This window comes from Mesocricetus auratus, unplaced genomic scaffold (genome assembly GCF_017639785.1).
Source record: "Mesocricetus auratus isolate SY011 unplaced genomic scaffold, BCM_Maur_2.0 Super-Scaffold_100004, whole genome shotgun sequence".
In the NCBI taxonomy this organism is placed as follows: Eukaryota; Metazoa; Chordata; class Mammalia; order Rodentia; family Cricetidae; genus Mesocricetus; species Mesocricetus auratus.
Window position 1 is genome coordinate 94,955,607 of NW_024429189.1, and position 20,036 is coordinate 94,975,642.

Consider the following 20,036-nt stretch of genomic DNA (forward strand, 5'->3'; position numbering starts at 1 on the left):
GAACATCTGTTCTTTTAACTTTGCCTCACCACAACAGAAAAGTTCAAGTTCACACTCCATTGTGCTTGTGACCCGGGAATTTCTTAAGAGCAGGGTGGTTGCACAGCCCCCGAGCTCTTCCTGAATAAAATGGTCAAGACGTTTTTCTTAAAAGAAAAAAAATACAATATTTTTGGAAAGTATATCTAGACATAACAGCTCTCCTGTATTAAAAATTAATGTTTTAGCACAATTATTTGGCATGTAACCTAACTGTTTATTGTCTCTCATTTTCACATACTCAAAAATGAACTTCTTAACACCAAAATTTTTAAAACTTTGTTCTATTTAAAGACATACCTAAACATAAGTGAAACATGGTTTTTTCTTCCATTTACTCTTTTGTTTCAAGTCAATCTAGCATTTATAAAATGATGACAATAATTTTGTTAAGTCAACGTGACTTTAGAGGTTTAGACTGGCTCAGATGTAGGATTAGGAAATTAAGATTTTTTTTAAAGATCTATAAATAACTGCAAAGGAGGGGGAGCTGGACAGACAAAAGTCAGAGGAGCTCCCCAAACTCAGAATGCTTTTTTTTTCTTTCTACAGAGAAGAAAACAAAATTGATGTCAGTGAAAAATTAAATATATAGCAAGCAGGAGGAATTTGCAATATATATATATATATATTACTAATTTATGAGGAAAAGCACATTAGACTCCTGCAGCCTGACTCTGACCCCATCACTGGTGACACAGCGAGCTGGCCAGTTGCATTACACCCTGGATCTGAATCACGGAAAGCAGGATGGCTCTGGGTGTAGATTCATGAGTCCAGCTAAGCCACTTTGCTCAGAAGGGTGGATCTGCTAGAACAAGTCACAGGCATCACGGATGTCCCTAGACCCTGAAGAGTGGCATGTGCTTCTGAGAATCTCCTAGCCCTTTCATTGATGTTAGTTAGGAAGCTGAGTTTAATTAGCTGCAGGATGCCAACCAATCTCTTTATCGAAGCCAGCTGAAAACAAAACTGAGAGACACAGCTTGTGGTTTCACAAAAAAATGTATTTACATGATGTGTATTTTAAAGGGAGTTCGATCCCCAGGCACAATGCCATCTGCGATGTGCGGTGAGTTTGACATTTAAAGATGTCAGATGTATCTACCTCCAGTCTATACTTAGCTAACATGCCACCACCCCCTACCAGCAAGGCTTGTTTTGCTGATTTCCAGCTTAAAAATCTGAAAAAAGACTCACCGTTATTTACTTCACACCAATCCTCTCATATCCTCTCACTTCTCACCTAAGAGCTGTTCAGAAGGAAGTGGAGCCGTGGGTGACCAGGGGAAGAAGAGCCAACTTTCACATGTTGTCACAGGGATAGTGACAGAGGAACCAAACCACAGACTCCAGAGTTGGGGGACAGAGTTACAAACGACAGCAGTGTTTCTCACCTCGTGGCCCACTTCCTCACCCCAAATTGTCTAGGAAAGAGCTCTCTGTCAAGGAGACTCTCCTTGACTCTTAACAATGGTCCACGGTGCCTGGAAAACCCCAAAGGGACAGCAAACATTTAACTTCAACTTGCAGCTACATCAAAAGAAGTCTCACCCAAGGAGACATAAAAGTCCCTGATAAACTCTGGCTTTAGGGTCTCTAACTGAAGAACTTGGATCCATCCCATCACAGGCTCCGGATCAGTGTTTAGCAACCAGGAGTGAAGGTTGTAGGATTTATCAAGAAGTAAGAGTGAATCACCACCAGCTCACGCCCAGGCGAGTAATGTTTGGTAAATGTGTTAGTCATTGTTCCCTCATTTCCAAATGTCACTTCCCTGCCTAATTTGTTGGGAATGAAAATTGAGCCATAACATAAATTAAGATAAGCCCCCCAAGATCCAAACAGAGTCACTACCCTACAGCCAGCAACACCCTAAATTCTCAGAGCCCCATTCCTGGGCATGTACAGATACTTCAGACAGACTGGGACAGGATCCTTAAGCCCCCACAATCCTTTGTTTTCATTAGCATTGTGGAGGCTAGGGATGCTGACCCAGGACCTTAATGAAAACAGGGGCTTGTGTGCAGTGGCAGTGTGGCTTTCAAAGGATGTGGGGAGGAGGGGTATTTTATGAAACTGTGCTAGCTGATTATCTGACAATTGGTTTTTAAAGTTTTTAAAAAGGCCTCTTCTCTGAACCCAGAGCTGTCATAGGAAACCATTTGTTATTTTTTGTAAAACTGTAGTATTATTTGACTATGTGTCAAATATATATATGTGTATTTATATATACTATATCATATACTTAAAAATTAAGAAAGGGATTTAAATTATTTTACCATAAATAATAGAAAACTTTTAAAGAATGTATTATTGTTATTATTGTTATTATTATTATTATTATTAAATCTAGGGCTTAGTGTGTATAAGGCAAACATTCTACCATCCTATCTACATTCCCCAGGCAGGAGACAGATGTATTGAATCTAATCTAGACATTACACAATGCATGCACATGTCACTTGGCACCTCATGCTTTTAAATTTCATATTTATCAGTTAAAAACTTTTTAGCTAATAATTGTACACATATATATTCAATAGCCAGAGTGTGAGATCCAGTGTCAAGCCCCACAGTTTCTATTCTGAATGACTGCTCTAACTATAGGGAAATTCATGGAGATGTGTAGACTTTGGGTCTGCTTAATTTTGATGCATGATTTTATTTGCAAGGGGTTTTTGTAACAAAGTCATATCAATAGAACTGTAAAAATTATGTTGTTGTTGTTGTTTTTTTAATCTGCCCTCCCTCCAAACCCAAGAAGACCAGGCTTCCACACAGCAGCCTCTACAGGAAAGCTCAGGGACAGCAACTGGCCATCTCTCTCTACCTGTTTTCATGGGCAAACAGCAGCTTTGATCTCTTTTGTGAACTTAGGGGCACCAGACTTCGCTTCCTAACAATTCTCTTCTACTTGCCCAAGCTGTGGCCTTCATTCTAGAAGTTACAAAAGCTGGGTCACAAATGCCAAGGTGAGGGACGAGGCAGTTTTCTTGGACCTGAGCACGAGGAGTCTCTTAGATCTGCCGTGCCCACAGCCTGGTTCTGTAGGCTCCTTCGTAAGCTGGCTGACTGACCTTCTGGGCCAGCTCACAGAAGTCCCAGCGACAGCTGATCAACACCTTGCTTTAGGGATTCATTTTGAGAAGGACAATAGAGTTGCAAGTCGGTACTTCTGACAGACCTCACCCAGGCCAGTGGGGCTGCCTGCAAAATCAAATGTGTAGCCCTCCTGTCCAGTTAGTCCAGGAGTCTTCTACACCAGGGTCCTTGCCCTTCCAAGTTCCAGCCACAGGCAGACAGGGAGCCCATGAGCCGATGTGCTCTGCCCTCCGTCCCTCCCTCCATGGCTGCCTTCATTGTTGACACTGTCCCCACCGGGTTATTAGCCTGCACTGCTTGCTTTCTGCTGCTGCCTGTTGCTAGGGAAGGAGCCTTAATCGCCTAGAAAGAATAACAGTCACAATCTTCACTCCGCTGTGAGCCAGCAGGCGTGGTACAGTCTGGTGGCAAAGTAGAAATAATCCACACATTAATTTTTACTTTTCTTCAAAATGATAGCAATGTACACCCCCACAGGTGTGTGTGTGTGTGTGTGTGTGTGTGTGTGTGTGTGTGATTATATACATAAAATACAAACTCATCACAAGTGTGTTAGGTAAGGTACATTTGGTGTGAATCTGATTTCCTATTGTTGCCTCCATCTATCTGTCTATCCCTTCACCACCAACCTGGGTGCCTGCAGGCTCACAGAACAGTTTGACTGTGGCTCTCCCTAAATTGACAGTCATTATTTACTCCCCCCACCCCAGAGGGGAGAGGGAGCAAACCACATTGTCAAATCATTTAAAAACAAACCGAAAGAAACTGGGTTTCCAGGCTTTAAGCAGATGCTGTTTACCCACAATCCATTTCCAAGAAGTCACCTGGAAACCAGCTCCATTTTCACAGTATTCACTTAGAAGCATGGAATCTTGCCGGTATGCATGGCATGTATGTGCTTCTTGCCAGTGACAAGCGCAGGGTGAGCTGTGTCTTCACCCCAATTTACCTCCATCCTGGGAATTTGACTGTCCCAACCCCTTTATGTGCCTTTCCGACGCCAGCTTCTGTTTTGAGAGATGTCTCCCTTCCCCCTTTCTCGGAGGATAGTCCTCGTCCTGGAGCACCACACATGCCTTACCCTTGAGGTTTCCTGGATAGTGCACCCCAAGTGTCAAGACTGACTTTCCCGATGGGAGGGCTTGGGGAGAACTGCTTACTGGGTCTTCCCCAGGGCATACCTCAGCGACTTGATGAAAAGCATGAGTCAGTCTCCTAGCCTGGGGACTCAGCTATCATTTTAGAGTTGACCCAGACAGGCCCAACGAGCCGACTTCTGTTGATAGTGGTACTCTGCTAGCTGTGTCCTTTGCGGTGCTTTTCCAGGCCCACGATACAGTAGAAAAACCTTTGCGATAAGTACTTTAATTGTCCTCAGTAGAGAGACGGAACCCAATAGAAGGATACTCCGTTTGCTGTTTGCACTTAAGTCAAGCCCTGAGGAAGGACTACGAACACTGACAGCCCAGCCATCACTCTGTCTGACTATAAAGACTTTCCTGCCATCCTAACAATGTCCACTACTCTACAGTCCACACAGACACCTCCCTGAACCCTGTGTATCTGAGTACCTGCCTACTTGATTGGACTGTGACTTTCCAAGACAGACACTATAGCAGTCCTTTTCAACCTGTGGCTCATGACCCCTTGGGGGTTGAGCGGCCCTTTCACAGGGGTTGCATATCAGATATCCTGCATATGGGATATTTACATTATGATTCATAATGGTAGTAAAAGTATAGTTATAAAGTATCAATGAAAATAATGTTATGGTTGGGGGTCACCACAACATCAGGAACTGTATTAAAGGATTGAAGCATTAGGAAGGTTGAGAACCGCTGCCCTATAGCTCAGCTAACTTCATCTCTCCAGTTCCAAGCATCCTACCTGGAGCATCATGGCACATGTTCATCATCTGTCTATCCCAGAGATGAGCACATGCCAGGATGGGACCTTCCATATGGACATAGGCTCAGATAAAAATATTCTCAAAAGCTGCCCCATTAGCCTTGTCAGTAGTCCGTTGATAGAAAACAGAAAAGAGAAACTATACTAAGATTGTTTATCCAATTAAATAACATTTGTCTTCAAAGGTTTTTGTATGTATAATCTCTGTAGTCAAAGCCAGGACCAGTCTGGCACACCTAATTCAATGTTCTGCCAAAAATTCTGGAGGACAGGGCCCTAGAAGATCTGCTTGCCAGGTGAGTGGCTTGTAGGGTTAGTCTAAGGTGTATGCCCATGGGAGTGTGCATATAGCGGCCCAGGAGGGGGCTTTCTAGCCAACAGGGGCTTGGGCATGTTTTTCATAGAAAGCTTATTAGTTGTTTCAACACCACACTATTTCCCCTTTGAGTTTACAAAGTCTCCCCCAGTTCACTGGGTTTTTTAAATATAGTTTCATTTAAACTACACAGCTGCTCTGGGAGGTGAAGGGTGGTAGACTCAGACCTGTCATTTGTTCATTTGTTTATCTGAAAGAAAAAAAGCTTGCTTGAGCAAAAAGACCTGGTTAGTGGCTCCTAGGGCCCAGATCTCCTGCTGAGAAGAGTCCAAGCCCAGCCTCCTGATTCCCATACCCACATCTTGGGGCTGCCCAAATGATACAGCCTCAGTCATTTCAGGAAGGTCTTAGCATCCTAAGGAAGGGGGATCAGCATACCATGGGTGCAAGACCATGGAGCTGCTCCCCAGCACGGCCTTCTGACTAAACCCCGAGGCACTGGTATTGAAACCCTGGCTTTATTAAGCACTTTGGCACAGGGAAGGCACTCCATAGGTGTGGCCTACGTTTCCCAGTTGGTCAAGTGAGGCCCAAGGGTGTATCTCTAGGGGGTTTAATGAGGAAATGATTAGTAAGGTGATCACCAGAGTGAAAATGACACAAATGACAGGCATCCAAGCACACTCTGAGCCTCCTGAAGCCATCACCCCATATTATCAATCTGGAAGCTGGAAGAGCAAAAAGCAAGAGTGAACAGACTGTTTTCTCCTTTTGCTGATCCAAGGTCACTTTAGACTAGTCCCTCCATCTCCAACAGTATTCAGCCATGGGCAACCCATGGACTTCTCCCCAAGCCTAGTCCATCGCCCAGGACCTCCTCCCCCTTGAACTACCCAAGCAATGACCCAACTTTACTGTAGCCTCATCACATCTCCAAAAGACCAGGAGGCCTCTGCAGTCTTGGGTCACTGAGCAGTGTCTCACAGACCATAAGTGGGCAGAGCACCTATGGGAGGTTCCTAGGCTTTTAAATTTCTAAAATCCGGGCCGCAGCTTGGCTTGATGAGTCACATCTCTAACCCTAGCATTTGGGAGGCAGAGACAGGAGGATGGAGAAGTTAAGGACAGTCTAGGCTATGTATGATTTCCAGGTCATCTTAGGCTACAGATGGAAAGAGAGAACCGGGCTAGAGAGAGAGAGCTCGGCTGGTAAAGTGTCTGCCGTGCAAGAGTGAAGGCCTGAAGTCAGATCACCTGTGTAAAAATCCAGGAATGATCAAGTGCTTCTACAGCCCTGTCACAGGACTAGTGGAGACTGAAGGATGCCTGGGGTTCATTGGCCAGACTGTCTAACTGATCAGTGAAGGATGCCTGGGGTTCATTGGCCAGACTGTCTAACTGATCAGTGAGTGCCAGGTTCAGTGACAGACCCTGCCTCAAGACAACAAGATGATAGCATCAAGAACTATCGAGGAAGACGCACTGACTTCATACATGCAAGCACATATGTACACATGCACACAATACATACACAAATAAATTGAAAGGAGAGAGGTGGGAGACACACACACACAGAGGGGGGAGGGAGAGGGAAAGAGAGAGAGAGTGTGTGAGAGAGAGAGGGAGAGGGAGGGGGAGAGAGAGGAGGAGAAAGAGAGAGGAAGAGGGAGAGAGAGAGGGAGAGAGAGAGAGAGAGGGAGAGGGAGAGAGAGAGAGGGAGAAAGAGAGAGGGAGAGAGGGGGGAGAGGGAGAGGGAGAGAGAGAGAGGAGACAAAAGTACACAAGCCACACTCATTTCGTGCCAGATCAGAAATGCGGGGGAGGTGACATTTGGAGAAGGGCTTATCTCATCAGCCTGTGGCTTGCTTGTCTTTTCCCTGGGGAGTTAGAAGGCCTGCTCTTCCTGCATCCTACTGATTGGCCTGCAGCCCTCTTTGGGAGAGCCATTGATCACCAGTAAGGCCTGGGGGGCCCCTTGTGGCACCCCATTAGGCCACCCAGGTCATTGTGGCTTTTCTGGTCCTTTGCCACAGAAGCAAGCAGGAAGCTCATTACCCACAGGAGGGGATAGGATCCTGCGTGAGCTGCTCCACAACTGTAGAGAAATGTCTCTGCCATTTGCTTCTTACCTCTGCCTTTCTTCCTGCAGGTGGTTCATTTGGCTTAACTTCATTTTTAAAATTATTTTCCATGATTTTCTCTCCCCATTCCCCCTGCAGTGCAGAAGAGCAAGCCCAAGGCTTCAGGCATGCTAGGTAAGCAATCTACCAGCTAAGCTACCCCAGCGCCTTGACATCATTCTAATAAATAATTCACATAGACGTTTCAGAGAGGAGACTAACAGGAAGACAGAGGTCCAGAATCAAAAAACAAGGAGTAAAGGGAGAAATGTTAGGGAAGAAAGGTGACAGAGAGGGAAATTAACACAAATACTAAACTCCTGCAGAGAGAACTGGACCTCCTTTTTGTCTCAGGTATTTATTTCACAGAGCATTTAAAAAGCAGTTACCGAACTAAAACTAAAACAAACGGAAGACTCTTGGGGTCAGGCCCCCACTGTTCTGTAGAGATGCATCTGTGGGGAGGGGGAACACCCCACCCCATCGCAGAAGAGTGAGTGGTGCTTGCTACCTAGCCTCCTAGAGGCGGGTTTTAACAGCACGGCAGTCATGGAAGCCAGGAAGGCTTATCCCCAGACTGTAGCATTGGAGCCCCTGCTAATGAAATAAATCTCTGCCTGCAGGGGAAGAGCGGACACAAAGGCCGACTCTGGGGAGCGGCAGGGGGCATCCTTCCAGCCTTTTCAGAAGTGTGGTTTTAATGGAAAGTGTTTTGAGATTAGTGATGATTCTGCAATTTATCTGAAAAGTCAGAAGAGGGTTTCAAAATGATGCTCTGTAGAAATTTGTACTTGTGACTCCACAACCCCCATCGAGTGCTCCAGCACCTCTTGGCTAGTCTCCAAGGTGCAGCTTCCCTGGCTGCTCGCTGCTTGGAGAATGCTCTAAAACTCCAATACTGCCCCTCAGGCCAGCAGCTGCAGCCCGCCCAATGCTCTGAACACCCTATCGGCCATTTCCCTTCACTCTGGCCACAAACCCAGAGTGCATTTTGTTTCAGCCTTCTCTGTCATGTCAGGGAACAAGCCATGTCCATCCCACCCTGCGCCCTCCCTGTCCCACTTCTTCATCCCTCCCTCCCTCCCTCCCTCCCTCCCTCTCTCTCTCTCTCTCTCTCTCTCTCTCTCTCTCTCTCTCTCTCTCTCTCTCTCTCTCTTTCTCCTCTCTCTCCCTCCCTCTCCCTCTTTCCCTCTCTCTCTCTTCTTTCTTCTCTCCTTTTTTTTCTGATAAGCGCATTTCACACTCTGCTGGACACTCACTCCCCTGTTTGGATGCATAGTTCTGATATTACATTCCAGGCCCTCTTCCCTTGGTTTCACCCCATTACTCTGGTTATCCCTCTTTCAAGCATGCTAACTTCTTCATATACCTCCTGGGGATCAATAACCTTCACATCTGGGAGAGCTATGCTCTTTTTCCTGCTCAGACAACATTCAGGTAAGCTCACCCTCTTTAATTCTTGTGAGCAGACTGCCCTCTGGGTCTTTTCCTTCCCTCACTAGGGTTCTCTGCCCTGTGTACTTCCCAGCTCTGTCTTCCCAACTCTATGTGTGTGGTCCCCTTTAGAAAGAATTTATAACAGGGGCAGACAGGGTGGGTGGGAGTGGCGGGGGTGGGTTTGCATCAGATTAGAAGATGAAGGCTTCTACCTCGCTAACTAAAGACAAAGGTAGCCATGGAATTACATTATTTCACAGGCTGTGTTGGGATGGTGTGCGATGTCTCAGATCCACCAGGAATGAAACCATGTGTGTCATGTGTGCCCACATAGCACTTAAACTATTCCCTGTGGAGGGGAATGAGCCCCTGGCTTTTCCTCCAGTGTGTATCAAAATCTAAAGACCCACGGACTTTCTGGTGTCGATGCTACCTCGTTTGGAAAGAAAAGGCCTGTCGTGTTTTGTGTCACCGAGATTACTGTGTCACACGTGAAGGCATCTGCAGCCTCCACTCCTGGGTGATTTCTTCATTTTGTCACCACCTCCAAGCAGAGCTGTTGGCGCCAGCATTAGTGACCCATGTGCTACAACAGAACATCACACAGGTTGGAATAGAGTTTACTGTCAGGAACTATGTAAATTGTCTGCCACGGGGATACCAGCTTGTGTGAAGTTAAACAAAACTAGTCCATTCCTCTGACATGGGCTTCCACGCATACGCATATCAGAGTTAAACAGAACTAGTGTCCATTCCCCTGACATGGGCTTCACACATACCAGACACGGCTCTCGAAAGTGCTTTCTGAGAGGGGAAGGAATGCTGGGGAAAAAATAACTAAAGGGATGTCCTAGAAATGGTGTCTCTCAAGTCAGAAAGCAGTTACGGACTCTCGTTTCAATGGGGTTTTAGTTCTCCAGACGATACAAACCACTGTCAGATTCCTCTCAGGAAGACTGGAGAGGTTACTCAATGGTCGAGGCTTTCCCTGGCAAGTGTGATGCCCTGACTCACACCAGCATTGCAACGTAATTTACACTGGCAATTCTCATTTACATATTTCTCTTAGTACAATGGTACACTTAAGAGCAACAGACATCAGTGGGGCTTGATGGTCCAGGCCTGTGGTGTGCATGTGACTTAGATTCAAACCCCAGAACCTCAAAAAAATACAAATAAAATTGGACTTCACATTTTAAAACCACAGGTCAGATTCTACCTAGTTCAAAGTTCACATAAGGTCACCTGGCTAAGTGAAAAACATCGGGTTTTTCATATCTTCCTGAAAGGGCCAGTGGGCTGGAAACTAGAGAGTGATACTACAAATAAAAATTTCCTAAAGAAATAAAGGTCTCTGGTTTAGTGGCATTGTGGAGTCTCGGGCTGGAGCAACTAACCCTGAGCTCCTGCCACCCTCAGACAACAGTCCATGGGGGCGTCCAGATTAAAGGACTTGGGGTCCTTGCTGCTGGACCTTATCAAGAGGCTGATCTAGTCACATAGAGAAGAAATGACCCTCCCAGGGCCTGGTACAGTAAAGGCAAAGGACACAGAGCTAACCTCCAGGACTACAGAGTGGCTCCTCAGATTTTTAAATTTTTTTCTTTAAATTTCTTTTTTTTTTAATTAAAAAATGTTTAACTCTATTACTAAAATAAAAGGCAAAAAAATCACCTATGTTAATTAACCAGACCCACAGATATACAACTTCTGTACAAGTTAGAGTAGCTGTTCTGAATGGAAGTTTCTATGAATTCTTACAAACCACATCTAGCTCCTAATTTTAATACAGATTTATTCAAACCCTCAGTTTCCATAGACGTGTACATTTTTTAAACTGTGCTAAAATGGACATAACAAAATAGACTATTTTAACCACATTTCATGTATAACTGAGTTCATTCATGTTGCTGTGCAGTGAACAGCATCACCTTTCTCTAGGACATTTTTGTCTTTCCAAACGGAAACTGGTTCCATTACACACAGACTCCCACCTCCTCATTTCCAGCCCCAACGTTCTGTGAAGTTGGCTACCCCCACCTGCTCCCCCCCAATCTCAGAATTGTGGTCACAGATTTTATTTTAAGCATTAAAAAATATCCTCAACAATGTAAGCATAGAAGAGGTTACAGTTTACTGACTACTCTGTCCTTCTCCTATCCTGCAACAGGTAAATCCCAGCCGGCCATGGCCCTCTCCAGGCCTGCTGGTAGGAATGATGCTTTTACAATCTAAAAATCAGAAGATATTTTTTCTAATTGAACGAACCACAGGAGCAAGGACACCACCAAGAACCTCGGGGCACACTACACTTTGGGTTTCGTAAATGACACACTTTTAAATCTGATACTTTAAAAGTCATTTCAGAAGTCAAATAACACAGACTGCCACCTCCGACCCACCCCCACCCCCTGTGCCTTCTCTACACTCAATCTGTCACCGAGGAGAGAAGCTTTGAAACAACAGGAAGTTTCTGTGGATCCTGACATGGGCCCCAGGGTTACTGCAAGCCTAAAATACTGTGAGTCATTCCCCCAAGACAGAAGGATTGAAGTAGATTGTTTAGTATTTCAAAATAAATAGAAGAACTGGCAGAAATAGGGGGCAGGGTTCTTGTTGATAGAAAAGACCAGTTGCATTTTAAAATCCATCTATCTGGTTTGTTTTGCTTGATGAGGGTCCTTACTGATGTTTTCAATTTTATTCTACAAGAGGCATTACAGGGTGGGGGGAGCTTTCCTAGGCAAGCAAATAGTAAATACTAAGGTAAGCTTTGTGAATTACAAACTTTATGAGCTATTGCTATCAAGTAATGTGTATAAATATAGGTATAAAATCATTGGCTGAAAATAAGACCTAACTTAAAACCTCTAATGCTGTGTCACAAAGACAACCAGGTGGGTAAGTGAGCAACAGCACTGTTGGCTCCACAGCACAGTCCCTTGGGTCTGAAGAGCCCTGATGTTGGACCAAAGCCATAGCTCATGGGAGGAAATACTACAAAAGCCAGAGACACGTCGCCGTTCAGATTTAGGTAAAGGCCAACTTGTTTTCATTTCTGAACCATCTCCTATTGTGGGCCACTTAGTCATTTAATGTCCCAAGCCTGAGGTTAATGAGCTAATAATAATAGCTAATAACTTCTCTTTTAGAAGCCTCAGATGCCATGTCTCCATGCATAGTTCTGCAGTATAAAATATACAAAAGAGAATATATAAGAACACGAAAAGTGGCAGTGGCTAATATTTGTTAATAGACTTCCTAGGAACAAGAGGAAAAAGAGCACAAAGAATCATATTCTGTACCTGACAATCAATTATTGTGTTTTCCTTGTTGCCTGGAGGCAGAGGTTGGAGGGGGTTTACATTTTAATGTATTTGTGGAAGAGAATGGAGATCATTTAAGCTGGAAATGCAACAGTGACGTGCTTCATTTACAACACCAAAGACCTCTCTTGTCACCCTTCTTTCAGTAAAAGCAATAGCTGGGCCCTCTGCAAAGGCAGTCAGGTGGCCAGTGAGCCAGTCACAGTCCATGGCAGATGTCATGTCCATACCCACTTGGGGGACTTTGAAATCAACAAGTCACTGGACCACACACCAAGCAGGCCATGCTCATTTCCCTGAGGGAAAATAACTATGTTTAAAATGAAAGTATGATCAACACCGGCCTCAAGGCTGCTAAAACGACCTTGAGGAAGTTTCAAACACACCAAATTAGCTCTCCATCCATCTTCAATTACAAAAGTACTAAAAACCAAAATAAGCTGATTATACTCAATGCACCCAGGTTTAAAAATGACTAAGCCAGCTTCTGCCGTAGAAATCCCTGTACTTTCACAGGAAGATAAAGGGCACTAATACATGCACTCTTCTGCCTCCTTCAATGCGGCAGAGCCTGGGGATGACAGTGACCTGCATTGGACCCTGGGGTATGTATTTTATTTCACACCCTCCACCACCGACCACTAAATATTGTAGCTAAGTGGGAGGCAGTCATGTACCAAACTCACACTTGACTGTGAAAGCCACAGCCCAGGAGAAAGATGACTTAAAACAGGTCCATGACAGGGCAGAGTGGCTGAGGTCTACAGCCCCTGGTACCTGAGGGTGAGTATCACATTTTCTAATGAGTAAGACTGAAATCAGCGAAAAGCTGTGCCTTAAAGAGAAAAATTGCCTGTCTGCTCCCTAACCATGGGGCTCGGTATTCTGCAAGAACCCTTGATGGGCGGCGAATCGATGTCCCGGCACACAGAAGCAGCAGGATATGAGCAGTTAATTTGACTTTGGGATTTAATTCAAACAGCTTAGGTCTGTGGAAGAGAAGGCAGGTGGCTGGTCTAGGAAGCAGCGGAGATGTCTGCTTTCTAAAACATTCCATGTAGTGGGACCTGACTTAGGTGGGTGAAGTTCTTGACCCTGAACAGAAAATAAAATGCTAAAAATAGTTATGAGAGTGCTGCCTGTCTAGAATGTAGCATGAGCTACGTGTCTATGAGACACGGCTGGGGACACTAAGAACAATGGCCGTGCACTGGGTCCTAAAAGAAGCATTCTGGAACCTGTGAAACAGGCCTTTCAGCTCTCATTAGACACGACACAAGCACCAACTTCACTGTGAAAAGTCTGACCCCTGAGTTTGTCCCAGAACCCAGGAGAAAAATCACTTATTCAGGGTCATGTTCTCTGCCAAGAGGGTGAACCCAGAGAAGCCTTTGCTGGGGTATATGATGCATCGAAGCCCCCCCTCTCTCCCCTCTTTGTCCTATTACTGTTTTTGTGAGACAGGGTCTGATTATATAGCCCAGGCTGGCTCTGAACTCCCCGAGAAGTCCAGGCTGGCATTCCTACTCCAGCCTCCCAGATCTCCGCCACCATCCCTGGCTCCCTGGCTGCCTGGCATCTTGCCCACTTTTTGACATAAACAACAGCAATATTTTACTGGACCAGACGGAGCTCATGCCAGCCAGACCTCTGGAGTCCCCTGTTTCCTCCCAGCCAGTCTCACAGCCCTGCAAAAGTATCCATAGTAGCCTTCCAGATTTGACACCAGGCTCCACTTAGCAACCCACACAAAAAATAGAAGGGGGTTAGCAAGACGCAGCATGTGGGGGCCATTGATCAGCTGGTTGGACGGGAGCAGTTTGTGGAGTTCAGATGAGGCCTGGGGTGATGTGCAGGGGACATCAGTGTTGTGGGTGCCTCTGGGAACTTCCTGGGACATTCTCTTTGCCCTCATTTCCCTGGCAGGGAACCCGACAGGCTGAAGGCAACATCTGACTAGACTGCAGCTCCTCAGAGCTCTGATCATTTCCAGCCACCTGTACCGGTTTCCTTCCTGGTTTCCAGGCGGTGGAAAAACACAAGGAGGTGGGACCGCTTTAGGGAGTCTAAGGCACAGGTTGTGTGACCTACTTCTGCCGGTCTCACAGAGAAGTGGGAAGCCACAGAAGACAGACAGACAGACAGGCCAGCACAGGGCTCGGCTGGGACGGAGGACCATGGACACACCCAAGGGCCCAACTTCCTTTTAGCCTCTGTCTGCTCTCAAAGGCAAGAGACTCCAAACCCTTCAGCTGGGGCAGACCAGGACTTGAGGAGGGTAGAGGGCCTGGGAAGGTGGGGGTTACTCAGAATCTTGAAGTGGATATCAAACAGCAGTTGTCACTGTGGAAACTAAATCACTAAATCACAACATTTCAGATTTTCCTAGTTTATTAGCATTACAACAGTCTTAGATTAACGTGTCATAAAAGTAAACAAAGGGATGCATATTGCTATTAAATTGCTTGTGCCTGAACACACACACACGCTCGCGCGCGCGCGCACACACACACACACACACACACACACACACAAAGGATTTGGGGAATTATAATATTCTTGCGAATTCAACCTGAAGAATAAAGAAGAAAAACATATTTCCCACAGGAACAACCTGACCTTCACCTCCTTAAAGTTCTACAACTTGTTTCAGGACAAATAAAGAGGAAAGAGCTGGACGGTGTAGCCAGGCTCAGGAGTGCCCAGTTCAAGCCTCAGCAGGAGCTAGCAGCTATCTAAACTCAGGCTACCTCATTTCTTTCTCAACACCGCCACCTACAGGGACTGCCCAGAATAGCACCTCGTCGTGCTGCCCAGATGCCCTTCAAAAAAAAAAATCTGAACAATTGCATTACTTTTTTTTCTTTCTTTCTTTCTTTCTTTCTTTCTTTCTTTCTTTCTTTCTTTTTCAGCTTCCTGTTTATTAGTGTTTTATCTAAGATCAGAACAAAAGTCTGCATGTGGGTGGCAAATGCACGGCCCTACTCACAATAACATACACAGTTTTCAAATAGAAGGGGATTGTATTTTTACACCAAACCTACCCCAGATAGGCCTTCACAAACATCTGACGACAGTCAAAGAGTAAAATGATGGGATTCACTAGCACATTAAGATCATAAAATATTTTAAAGAGGGTATAGAGAGAAGATTCAGTTAGTGAAATGATTGTCAAAAAACTGGATATGGCCTTGTGCACCTATAAACCCAAGCTAAGGAGGCAGAGACAGGAAGGTTCTTGGGACCTGCAGGCCAGCCCATCTGATAATTTCTGCATTTGATGGCACCACCTGCCTCAATAAATAAAGTTGAGAGTGACTTCTCATCTGCACATGTTTGCCCGGGCACAGACATAAGCATACACTTCCACACATGCCTACATACACATGAACCACATGCCCCACACAAGTACCCATAATCTTTTAAATAAGTAAATGTATTTTGCCTGGTACAGCAAGCGCAGTGAAAATGTAAGTAACCCTCCAGCATGTTTCAGAGACTGAATGATTAAAAGAACGAAGGCTTCCGGTCAAGGCAAAGGGTATCCACTGATGTCCCCATGCTCACAGGTGCCTAGGGGCTAGAGATGGCAGCATTTCTTCTCACAGTAACAAGAGTCTTGACCAGAGATCAGAGAACCACTCTCAATCCATAAACTGCCTTTCCCTTAGCCTGCCATGCTGCTCTTACAAGTCTCGTTTTTCAAAAGTCTCGGGCTATAACAATGAGGAAGAAACAGGACACCAGGTGGCCACAGGACACTGACTTGACATGCCACTTCTCTTTCGTGCTTTTAAAAAGCCATTTATCTTCTGTGTAGGGTGTTTTGCTTGTGTGTATCTATGTGTACGGGTGCTCGCCTCAGTCGTCAGGAAAAGGCACTGGATATCCGGGAACTCAAGCTATGAATGGTTGTGAGCTGCCATGTGGATGCTGGGAACTGGATCCAGGTCCTCCTCGGGAGCTGAACCATCTCTCCAGCCTCCATCCATCAGGTCACCTGAGTTCCCCAGCCCCTTCAACTGTCCATTCTGGCTTCAGCATTCACAGTCTGCTTCTGGCTAGTGCATCTGGTTGTGGCCAGCACTAAACACATTCAACTTTGCTGTATGCTTTCCCTCTCTGCAGATACATTTCTTGTTACTTCACACAATTGAAGACCTTTTGTTTTCTTATTCATTTTCATGTGAATGAGAAAGGTGATACTAAGAATCACTAAAGGGGCCGGGAAGAGGGGCTGTAGTTAACAGCATGGGCTGTTCTCCCAGAGGACAGAGTTGGCTTCCCAGCACCCACGTCAGGCTGCTGACAACCACCTGTGATTTCCAGCTACAGGATGGCTGCCTCTCCTTCTGGCCTCTGTGGGCACCTTCGCATACTTAGCATGCTCACATAAATAAAAATAAAAACAAATCTTTTTTTAAAAAGGCCCCATTAGGCAAGGCTAAGTGTGCTGCTCCTTTGGTAGAATGCCTGCCTAGCATGGAGGAAATCTTGTGTTCACTCTCCAACACCACATACACTGGGCATGCTGGCATGCACCCGTAATCCAGAAAAGGGCAGGTAGAGGCAGGAGATCAGAAGTTCAAGGTCACCCTCAGCAACACAGTGAATCTGAGGCCAGCCTAGGGTGCATGAGACTCTGTCTCTAATTAATTAATTAATTAATTAATTAATAATTAATTATGCTCTCCACCTCTACAGGACAGAGTTGCAAATGTGAATTACTCTTTCCTCAAAGAGTGTCCCTATGCCAGTTAACAGTCTGCCACACTTAAGTAAAGACACAGAGGGTACTTCAAAGGACCCAGGAAGCCCCAGTGCACAGCAGTTCTCAAGGGGCCTCTGCTCTTTAGCACTGGGAAATCTGCCAAGCAGGGTCACCCAGGCTGTCAGACAGGTTTCTTCCATCCCTTCTATAGTTGCCCAATAACTACAAAGGAGGTCACTGTGGAAGTTACAACCTTCAGAAATAGAAAGAGTCGCATGAAACAGTTTGGTAAAACACAGAAGAGATCACGTGGCACAACCTTTAGCTCTTTGTCCATTTTCAATGTCATTTTTCATCCGGCCCATTTGAAGAAATCAATTCCCTCTACCCTAGGCATCATGTTTTCCTTTGGGCCCAGTGCCCTTTGGAGACAGTTTGAAGACCTTAGCCTAGACAGTGCCCTGCTTTTTCATACCGAATGAATACTAAGCACCTCAGTGTCCTTGGCTCCCCAGTTGAAGCCCACAATAGCTCAGGGTAAGAAAAGGTGTTCACACGGGAGGGCTCAGCTAAAGAAGAACTAGGACCCGACTCTGCGCCAAGTGTGCTTTTGAAGATGTTCTTAGTGCTCTGGGCTTTCTTTGCTTCATAGTCAGAGGCATCTGCCCTGATCTTGGTCAGTGACCATCAACGAATATACATTTAAAAGGCCCTGTCATCAGGCTGAGAGTCTAAGGCCAGCATCCACTCAAGCTCATCGCCAGGATTGGTGTCTTCCATCGCTAATGGCTGAAGGGTTTCTGAGTGCTGTGGTCTTGACACCAGGAGCTGTCAAGCTGCAGGTGCCCGTGGGCTACCCCTGCTTGGCCTTTTTGCTCTACATATAGACTCGGAACATAGCAGGCAACTCATTGCCTCTTTCTTCCCTTAGGAGAGGAGGTTAGGAGCAGAGTAGGCTCATGGCAGAAGTCTCCACCTCACATGGGGTTGCAAGCTCTACCTCCAACCTTGCCTGCCTCCTGGAAATCCAAAGTGTGGTTTAGAATCCCTCAGAGATCAGCTTGTTCACTCTTGAGCTACTTTCTGTCCAATCTGAACAGAGCCTCCAGGTAGAATAGTAGTTTCCTCCAGGAAACTCTAGCAAGGACTTCCTCACTGTCTCAGGGCACCAGAGCCTCGCTGAGTCCTCGGCTCACAATACAGAGATCCCATCCCCTCTAGACTGGACTTTAAGTCTCACAGCCCAGTGGCCACAGCAACATTTACCCTCAGTCTGAAGCTGGGAAGTCTGAGATGGTTATAGATTGAATGCAAAATGTCTCTGCGGGTATTGAATACTAGCAGGCTGAGGAGCCTTAGGAGGCGGGGCCTAGTTGATGGACAGGAGCCACTAGGTTCTACCAATCCCTGGTACTAGCAACACTCCCCCCACCCCATCAGCCTCCACCCCCTCCCCCACCCACTACCTCCCTTTCTGCTTTCCTGGTCGGCTTCCGTGTGAGGAGTCTGTCATAGCTTCCACGGCCACAGACAAAGATGTTCTCATAGGCAGGCCCTCAACACCATGGTGGCCTGAAATCTCTGAAACCACAAGTCAAAATAAATCTGACGTTGTTTCTGTCAGACGTTCTGCTACAGAGTCTTAAGGTGTGAGCAGGGATGGTTTCGTCTTGACTCTTCACGAGCTATTCCCTCTGTGTGTGTCTAGGCCCTCACCTCCTCTTAGGAGGACACCGGTCCTATCGAATTAGGGCCCACTTGCGTAGTTTCATTCTACCTCAGTTTCCCCTCCAAGTACAGCCCCATTCTGAGGCACTGGGGTTAGAGTTTTGTCACAGGAGTTTAGGGCAGGACAGCAGTCTGTCCCTAACAAGCACCAGTAACACATGATGGGTTGGAGAAGAAGGGCAAGAAGATAGGGAGGAGACCAGGACGGCTCAAGCATGGACACCATTCAGAAGAGGTCATCGCACCGCCGTGCTGCTCACACAGCTGCCGCCTTTGCTGGCAGACGCTTCCTCCTCACAATTACTGTCTTTCCCCTCCACCGAGTCCCTGGGTGCTTACTTATCCTCCGGCACCTGCCCAGCCCAGCACCTCTTCGCAGTGCTGCTGCCCTTCCCCAGGGAACCCCACAAAGGCGAGGGAAAAGGCTCTCCATTCCACCGCTGCACTGCTGCACCAAGGAGCCCAAGAGAGGCAGGAAACAGAGAGCGCCAAGCAAGCGCTTGGCTCCCGTGGAAGGTACTTCTCCTCCAGTCAGCCTCCTAACTGGTCAGAGCTGCTAGAGGCAGCTGGGGGCATCCAGTGCCTCCTCCATCTGTCTGGGCATCTTTTGGTTCAATATGCTCAAAGCACAAAGCCTTCCGGCTATGTGATGGGGAAGTCAGGGACGGATGGCCGTGACGAGAACAGTCTTTGGAGTCTTATGTTTTCACCCACCCTGAGTTCTCTGACTCCCTACATGCTGTTCACAGTGTTGTGGGAATGGAGATTAAGGGCAGGCTCTTTGGAATCTGATCCAACTGTCTGCCTTCATATGGTAGGTTCTGCCGTCTATATGCTGTATTGTCTTGGGCAGGTTACCTAACCTCTCAGTGTTCCCCTTTCTCATCTATAAAATAGAGCCATAATAGTGACTTTCTTGTGTGACAGTGAAATGGGATATTTCACACATCAAATCTGGCCTGCAGCATGGTATTTGACCTTCAGGAAACCCAAGCCCTGATGCCACGTTTATCCCCCCAAACTATAAAGTTGCCATTGCCGGGGAGCATTCCCTATTCTTTATGTCAGTGTGACATCTGGGACATTATCAACACCTAGGAAATGTTAGGGAAATAAACACAACACAGCTCAACTCTAGTTTTAAAACCACTTTCCTCCTTATTCCTCAATGATATAGGTAAAATAACACTAGTCAGTCAAAACTTAGAAGTTAGTTAAATACGTCGCTCCTCTGTCTCTGACTTACGGTTTCATCCATAGGTTTTCAAAGCCCACACCCCACCAGTGCTTAGAGGAACTGCAGCTGTGAGCAAGCGTATAGCTCAGTGGTAGAATGCTTGTCAACA

At 46.2% G+C, this 20,036-nt stretch overlaps 1 long non-coding RNA gene across 4 annotated transcripts in view; it reads right to left on the reverse strand.

The window, feature by feature from the left end:
- Positions 1-20,036, reverse strand: part of LOC106021011 — a 114,985-nt gene that overhangs the window by 62,762 nt on the left and 32,187 nt on the right. The window contains exon 1 of one of the 4 annotated variants that reach the window (XR_005877388.1): positions 1,240-2,250. The exons of the other annotated variants lie outside the window; for them this stretch is intronic. This is a non-coding gene — a long non-coding RNA (uncharacterized LOC106021011). Of the gene's footprint in view, positions 1-1,239; positions 2,251-20,036 lie in introns of those variants that run through there. 4 annotated transcript variants of the gene reach the window in all.